The sequence below is a fragment of the Ambystoma mexicanum genome, chromosome 9 (genome assembly GCF_040938575.1).
Source record: "Ambystoma mexicanum isolate Mex_15411 chromosome 9, UKY_AmexF1_1, whole genome shotgun sequence".
In the NCBI taxonomy this organism is placed as follows: Eukaryota; Metazoa; Chordata; class Amphibia; order Caudata; family Ambystomatidae; genus Ambystoma; species Ambystoma mexicanum.
In genome coordinates this window covers 452463224-452471369 of record NC_090931.1, presented here as the reverse complement: position 1 = coordinate 452471369, position 8146 = coordinate 452463224, and positions in this window count along the sequence as shown.

Below are 8146 nucleotides of genomic sequence, written 5' to 3'. Positions count from 1 at the left end.
AAGAGGGGGTTACCTGCCTCTAAGAAAACTAAGCAAATTGTCAGAATGGCAAAAATATAAAGTCTGTCACTGTTGTGTCTCAAAAAGTCTACTTCTGCCCCTAACACTAATAACTGAGACTAAATGTGCAAGGACAATCTCTTCCCAAAGCAAAGTGTTCTGTGTAGATCCAACCACCTGAAAAGTTCCTAGTCTCTTGGGTAATCAAAAGTGACAAAAATAGGGAAATGTTCAAAATGGTAGGACTCTAAAGTGAGGGTCATAGTCCTTTCCCCTAGATTCTTTCTTATAGTCTTTCTCTCCTTTTGGGGCCATTCAGGCCTGTACTTGCTCATATAAATGTCAATAGGCAGTTCACAAGAATGTGTTCCTTATGCTTATCCTGTTTATCCCACCAATTTGGCACACTCCTTTTGCCCAAGCGTAGGATTTGTTTGCACAATGTATTCTCCACTTATTTTGGGTGCGCGTCCTAGACTCGCTGTATTCAGAATGGCTTGGTTTCTTCCTTGCCACACAAATATCCTTTCATGGACTGTCCTTCTTTTGGGTGCGTGTCCCAGACTTGCAGTATAACTGCTTGGTTCATTCTTCTGCCAAGCACTTATCCTTTCATGAACTTCTTATTTGTGTTTGGGTCGCATGCTCGCAATATTAAAATTGGCTTCGGATACTCTCCTGGCAAGCATTGGTCCTCTCAAGGACTGTTCCTCTTTGGGTGTGAGTCCCAGACCCGTAACATTGACAGCTGCTTAGTTTACTCTCCTGCCAGGCAACAGTGCCAATTTGGACTTTCTCTATTTGGATTTGTTTCAGTTTCTCACAGGGGTGCGGGTTCCAGACTCGTACTTCATTCCCAGACCCTCTTAATCCAGTTCCTGCCTTCACCCCTTGCTCCACGGGACCTCCAGCACCACTCAGGTAACTCGTGTACCTGTTTGCCTCTCTCTCTGGTAGGTACCAGCGTGTTCCGGGTTGTGGTCGGCGGCGGCTTTCCTGATGTCTGCATCTGCCCAGCAGTTTGTTCTCTCTCCTGGAGGCGTGGCCGGTGCTCTGGATGCCTGGAGGCTCCACACGGCAAAATCCCAAGCAGTCCTTGCCTCTGTGACCTCCCTCACACTCTCCTCCTTGGGTTCCCTTCTGCTGACTATCGTCCCTTTCGCCACTGCAGACTTCGCCAGTTTCCTTGTCAGCGGACCGCTCTTCTGTTGCATCTCAGCTGTGGGACATTTAAACTCCTGCGTTGGAAAAGAGTCTTGTTCTGGGCCAATCACATTTATTGAGAAGATAGAACGCTCATTCTGCTTCTCCAGACTGATCCTTGGATTCGTCATTGAGAAGCTTGAATGCTCATTCTGTTTCTCCATGGTGATCCTTGGACTCCTGGTCATCTTCTTCTTCTCGGTACATTACATAGAGTCAGATGTAACATATGCAAAAGAATGTCTGAAGTGCCTCTTCTGGCACAAACGCAGCCCATTGACCTGTTCTTGGGTGGATGGCCCCTGGGAGAATCTCAACCACGTTTAGCTGACTGTGCTTTTCAAAGAGGATACATTCCCATATGCATATCCGTATTTGTCCCACCAAAGGCAGTCCAACACCGAAATGCTAGGCAAATTTCCTCTGAACTAGAGTACCAACAGCAACCACAGACAGCTGTTTCAGCCTAGTCGGGTCTCATAAGTGAAGTGGAGCTGTGTCTCTCTGACCACAGTGAGCAAGGGGTCCACGTCTGGATTACCTTGGAAACTTAGAGTGAGACCCCCAAGTACCTCAAAATATGCAAAAGAAGGCCTGGGAGTCCCTCTACCTGTTACGCTCACCTGGCTCCCACAGGGGCATCAATCTGAACTGGACACCTGCGGTCTCCACCAATGTGACGCGTAGTGCCGAGATGACGGACTGGACTGGCCACCTAGCTTTGTTTGCTTGGCCCGTAGGAATATTCTTCTGCAAATGGAGAAAGGGAATTAACCACCCGTGCAGTTGAGCGTTAACCCCCCACCACTCCCGATGTTCTCCCCACTGATCACCTTTGATGTCCCCTCTTATAGTCTCACCTGATGGTTTGGAAAGATGAGCTCTCCATCCTGCATTGAGCGCAGGGGTGCATAGATAACCAGTTGCTTCACTGGCTCGAAGGAATTGGTGAGTTCCAGAACAATATTGACTCTGAGATTTCCGGCAAGATGCCGTATGTAGTTCGTAAGAGTTCAAATGTCTGACTTTCACTCTTGTCCGATTCCTTGCAGGTTGCAGCTTGACCCTAGCGAAGAGTTCCTCGTGGCAACCGGTAATATTCAGGTAAGGATTTGTATTATCCAACACAGTTCGATAAAATAATGTCAATATGTAACCTGTTGCTTTCTCCCTTATTCAGGCGCTGAGAGAAAGTATGAAGTCTCGGGGAATAATGCCTCCGGCGGTAAAATCAGGTAAGTCCATTGTGGTGAGGAGGTTCCCCTTGTTTGTCTCTTTGTTTCACCTTGCTGTCCTTTTGTTTCCCCTTAGGGGCCGGGGTTCGGCGAAGATGCAGTGGAAGCTGCGCCGACCCATGAAGAGGAATAGTACGCCCGGTGGTAAAATCAGGTAAGTCTATGGGGGGTAACTAATATTGCCTCTGTGTATTCCCTTGGCTCACCTTGCTGTTCTTGTCTTCCCCTTACGTGCTGGAGGGCGGCGGGAACATGCAGGAGGATGCGGTGGAATGTGAAGATGCTACGAAGGCCGGTGAGTTCTGTGCGGCGCTGCCGCAGGCGAGGCGACGTGCATAAAATAACTTCTTTCTTCCAGCTCGAAGGCACGATGGATCGGGAATTCAGGTAAGGATCAAAGGTATTGCTCTTGTTCTAACCTTTTCTCCTTCTTTCTCCCTTTTTCTAGGAGCTCCAGACTCGAGGCGGGCGTGGCAGACGACTGGATGCAGACTTGCAGGCACGGTGAGCGTTACGCTGCTGGATGCAGAATAACGCAAAGTGTGTGCTGCTCTTCGGGCGTGGTTTAAATAGCCACCAAAGTAGTCCCAGGTAAGTATTCCTCCCCAGCCCCACCAGAGTAAAAAATAGTCCCTAGGTAAAGTAGTCCCTTCCAAGCCTCTTTTGGCTTGGAGCTCTTGCAGCATGGTCTGCATCAGGTAAGTTTGCAGCATGGTCTGCATCAGGTAAGTTTTAATCTATGAGCCTGGCGCCTATGGCGCCAGGACTGACTCTCCATATGAGCCTGGCGCCATAGACGCCAGGACTGCACCCAAATAGCCCCTAGCAGGGGTTGTTGGACTTGCTTGGGATAACTTGATGCCTGCTTCCGGGGTTGCTGGACTTGGTCTGGGTCCCCGGGGGTAGGCATCATGACAGCACTCCCCCCCAAGGCCCCTCCTAAAGCCGTTCTTCCCTGTGGTTTCGGTTTGTCTGGGAAATTTTGGTGGAATTTCTTCACCAATCGGGGTGCATGAACATGGTCACTAGGTTCCCATGACCTTTGCTGTGGTCTGTAACCTTTCCAGTCGATTAAATAAAAAAGTTTTGACTTTATCAGCTTGGAGTCCACGATGTTCTTAACTTCAAATTCGGGTTCCCCGTCTACAAGGATGGGGTCTGGTGGCTTGGTTAGTCTTGTCGCTGGTTGCACTGGCTTCAAAAGTGACACATGAAAGACGGGGTGAATTCGCATATTAGCAGGTAAATCCAACTTGACAGCCACCGGGTTGATAATGGCCTTAATAGAGTAAGGTCCCAAATATCTGGGGTTAAAGGTCTGTGTTCCCTTTAGAGGTATATGTTTTGTGGCTAACCATACTTGGTCCCCTATCTGGTATTGTGGAGTATCACATCTATGCCGATCAGCATCTTTCTTGTATTTTTCTTTCGCCTGTTTTAAATGTGCAGTTGCTTCCTTAAAGACTTGTCTAATCGTAGTCTGCAGATGGTCCACTGCGGGCATTTCTAAGTGTTGGGGTGAATCAAGGTCTGAGGTTCGAGGATGGTGCCCATATAAGGTATAAAAGGGGCTTTGTCCAGTTCCAGAGTGTACTGAATTATTGTATGCATATTTGGCGATCCAAAGAATGTCTTTCCAATTACTCTCAGTCTGATGTAACATACAACTGAGGTATTGTTCGAGAGTCTGGTTGGTCCTCTCCGTTTGACCATCGGTTTGGGGGTGGTGACTGGTCGATAACCTCACATCTATTTGCGCCAATTCACAGCATTTTTTCCAAAAATGTGAAATGAATTGACTTCCCCGGTCGGAGACCAATACAGACAGAAATCTGTGTATGCGAACAATGTTTTCGAGGAACTCCTTGGCCAGGATTGAAGCTGAAGTTAATCCCTTTAAAGGAATAAAGTGGGCCATCTTGGAAAAAAGATCCACAATAACTAGAATGGTGTTAAATCCATTGCATGGGGGTAGATCAGTAATAAAGTCTAACGATAAGATGTGCCATGGTGTAGGCGGAATGTCTAAAGGTTGCAAGAGTCCAGCTGTTTTTTTCTTTTGACTTTTGTTTTGGGCGCAAATGCCACAAGACATCACAAATGATTTAATATCCTTTCGCCAGGTGGGCCACCAGAATTGTCTTTTAATTTTTGCTTCAGTTTTTGCAATACCTGGGTGCCCCTCCATTAGGGTATCATGATAACGGGAAATGACTAGCTCTTGTAGTTCCTTGTGTGGCAGAAATCGCCGCCCTTGGTAATAAGGCAGGGCATTGGTGACAGAGTAGTCCGGGCCTTTCTTTACCCAGTCCTGCAAGGCTGTAGGATCAAAGAGTTGCTGGATCTTTACCTGAATGTCCTCTAGTGTCTGTAGAGTAGTCATGCCAAGAAACCTTTGTTCGTAAATTATAGGTACTGGTTCTGGGTTCACTTCTGCCTCTCTCATCCCTATTCGGGATAAGGCATCTGCTTTACCATTCTTACATCCTGGTCGATAGGTTATCACGAAATCGAACTCGGCAAAGAACAATGCCCATCGGAGTTGGCGTGACGATTAGGCCTTGGCTGTCTTTAAATACTGTAATTTCCAGTGATCGGTGATCACAGTAATGGTATACCTGGCACCGAGACGATAGTGCCGCCAAGCCTTGAAGGCGGATTTAATGGCTAATAACTCCTTGTCGGTAACCGCATAGTTTAACTCGGGTGCCGAGAACTTTCTGGACCAAAATGCTACTGGGTGAAGCTGGCCAGTTTCAGGGTCCTTTTGAGACAGGACAGCTCCCATGGCTAGACTGGATGCATCAGTTTCCACTATGTATGGAAGTTCAGGGCGCGGGTGCTTTAATACAGGTGCAGACGTGAATTTCGCTTTCAGCTCTTGGAAGGCATTTTCAGCTTCTTCAGTCCACATAAAGCGTTTATTTTTTCACAAGAGTGCTGTGATGGGATGTACAACACGTGAAAAATCCGGGATGAATCTGCGGTAGAAATTGGCAAAGCGAGCATGCTTTGTACTCCTTTAACTGAACTTGGTGATGGCCACTTTAGGATTGCGTCCACCTTTCGTGAGTCCATTCGGACTCCTCTTGGGGTCAGGATAAACCCAAGGAATTCAACTTCTGTGGCATGAAAAACACATTTTTCCAGTTTTGCATATAGTTTGTGCTGGCGCAATTTCTCAAGGACTGCTCGGACGTGCTTCACATGGTCAGATTCTGAAGAGGAGTATACTAGAATATAATCGATATATACGACAACACAAACATCAATGAGTTCACGAAGGACATCGTTCATGAAGTATTGGAAGGCTGCTGGTGCATTGCACAACCCGAAAGGCATCACCTGGTATTCAAATAACCCATACTTAGTGCAAAAAGCAGTCTTCCATTCGTCGCCCTCTTTTACACGTACCAGATGGTATGCCCCCCGGAGATCTAACTTAGTGTATATGCAAGCGTCCTTCACTTGGTCTAGTAGTTCAGGGATCAGAGGCAATGGGTATCGGTTCTTAACAGTTATCTGGTTCAATGCGCGGTAGTCGATGCACGTTTTGAGGTCACCTTCCTTTTTGGGCACAAAGAACAAAGCTGAAGATGCAGGGCACTTGGATGGGTGAATGAAGCTATTGGCAAGGTACTGGTCTAAGTATTGTCATATGTGAAGGTTCTCAGGTTCCGTAAGGGCATAGATCCTGCTACAAGGGGGTTGTGCACCGGGTATGAGATCGATTTGACAATCGTACGATCTGTGAGATGGTAAGGTGTTTGCCTGTTCTTTTTGGAAGACATCCTGGAATTCTTGGTATTCTGGAGGTAGTTGCATGACTGCTGTGGTTACTGTGGCCAGGCCTGCGTTCAGATTTTTCTTTGGGTAACAGGTTTAGGCACAATCCGGGAAGGTTATTCTCTTCTCTCGCCAATCAATACAAGGATTATGTGTTTCCAACCAAGATATCGTGAAAAAGAAATTAAGTAGGCGCACTACCTAGTATTTAAAGTATAGAGTAAACTTTCTGATTAGTAAATGATAATTTAGATATTATTTTTAGGTGCGGGGGAGGAAAAGTGACCCTGGCACAGGATCACCACAACATATATGTAGAGAGAGAAACGAGGATCCAAAGGTAGGGACCCTCCCGTCCCCTGCACTCTATTTCAAGTCCATCAAATGATGGTTCAACATGGTCAAGTATAATAGTTATTATTCATTCAACAATATATGATTGATATCAAGAAAACAGACACTCATTCATTAGATTCATAAAAAGACCTCAAAGAGGTTTTAATAATTAGTCAAAATGGATTCACCATTAAAGATTTAAACTGAAAAAACCAAGCGGATTGTTAACACAGTGTGTTCATAAGAAATGATAATCCATGTATACAGTTCAACCGTGGCTGATGCGTTTCGGGATGTCTATCCCTTCTTCTTGAGCCAAATGAAATCAACTGCAAAACATAAATGGGTAAAAGCTATTTCAATCAACTGGACAGTAGTCCTCTGAAATTCATATCAACATAATGCCTTTCCTCAAGTGTATCCAGAACAATTGTAGTTCAGACAAAAATGTGTCAATGTAGCCCTGTTGGCACAGTACTAAAGACATTCTAGCATATTAGAAAGGAGCTATCCTGAGTTTCAAGGATCTCTGTTGTGGCCAATAGGCGTCAAAATGATCATTACATACCAAATGCACGCTACAGTTATATTAAATTTTTTTTTATAAGCAGACAGTCATGCTCCATCATGTTGTTTAGAGTGAACATACCTTGCATATATGGTGGGGGAAGTATGTGTCTTCCACTATGGATGGTTAACTGAGTGTGTTCAACCTCTTCACACACCAGTAAGAAATAACGCTCCTCTCCTGGTTTTAAGAAGTAGTACTAATTAGCAGATCTGGAGAGAGCGCACTTATTGTAAGTAACTGATGTTTACACGTACCCAAAATGGTACTCAGTGTTTTCAAACGCAAGGAATAAAGAGAGTCACAACAATATATGACTATTTTATATAAAGGAACCGATATAGCAAGTAAAGAGGCTTACCTCTCAAAACAAAAGGAAGAGTGTGAGTTCATGCGACGAGATTCGTCTAACTCGTGTTTCCTGGCATGTCAGGCAGTGTCAATGCAGCTAACCCCGTCAAATACTGTGTGCGAGACAAAAATGTAGATAAAAAACTCCAGAGTGCGAATATACACTTATAGAGTCCTCATATGACTATTGTTTACTCAAGTTCTGCTCTATGTTTCCTAACTATTGCTTACCGCTGCAATGTGGATCAGTAAATCCACCTGCGTGTGCAGAAATTTGCCGCTTAATCAAAATGATTCTCTCTGCGGCCGCGCTGGAGTCAAACAGCTGGAAGCGGTCCTCTTCCGTGCTGCGGTGGGCTAAATCGTCTCCCTGACAACCCTCAGAGGCTATCGGCAGACCATCCCCGTGGTTCTATGTGGGCGCCCAACAAAATAGAGGATGGACTACTACACATACCTGTGTAAATGGAGCTAGCTGGGTAATGTTTAAATGGGTGCCATCTTGGAATGGCAAACAGGTACAGTAAAAGACTACTGATGAATACTAAACTACATGATTACAACAATTATTGGAATGTAGCGTAGGACTGCTACACAGAGAGGATGTAAAATCATATGTGCTCCTAAGCACAGAATTGTTCAGAGTAAGGGAAAAAAAAGAAAATGA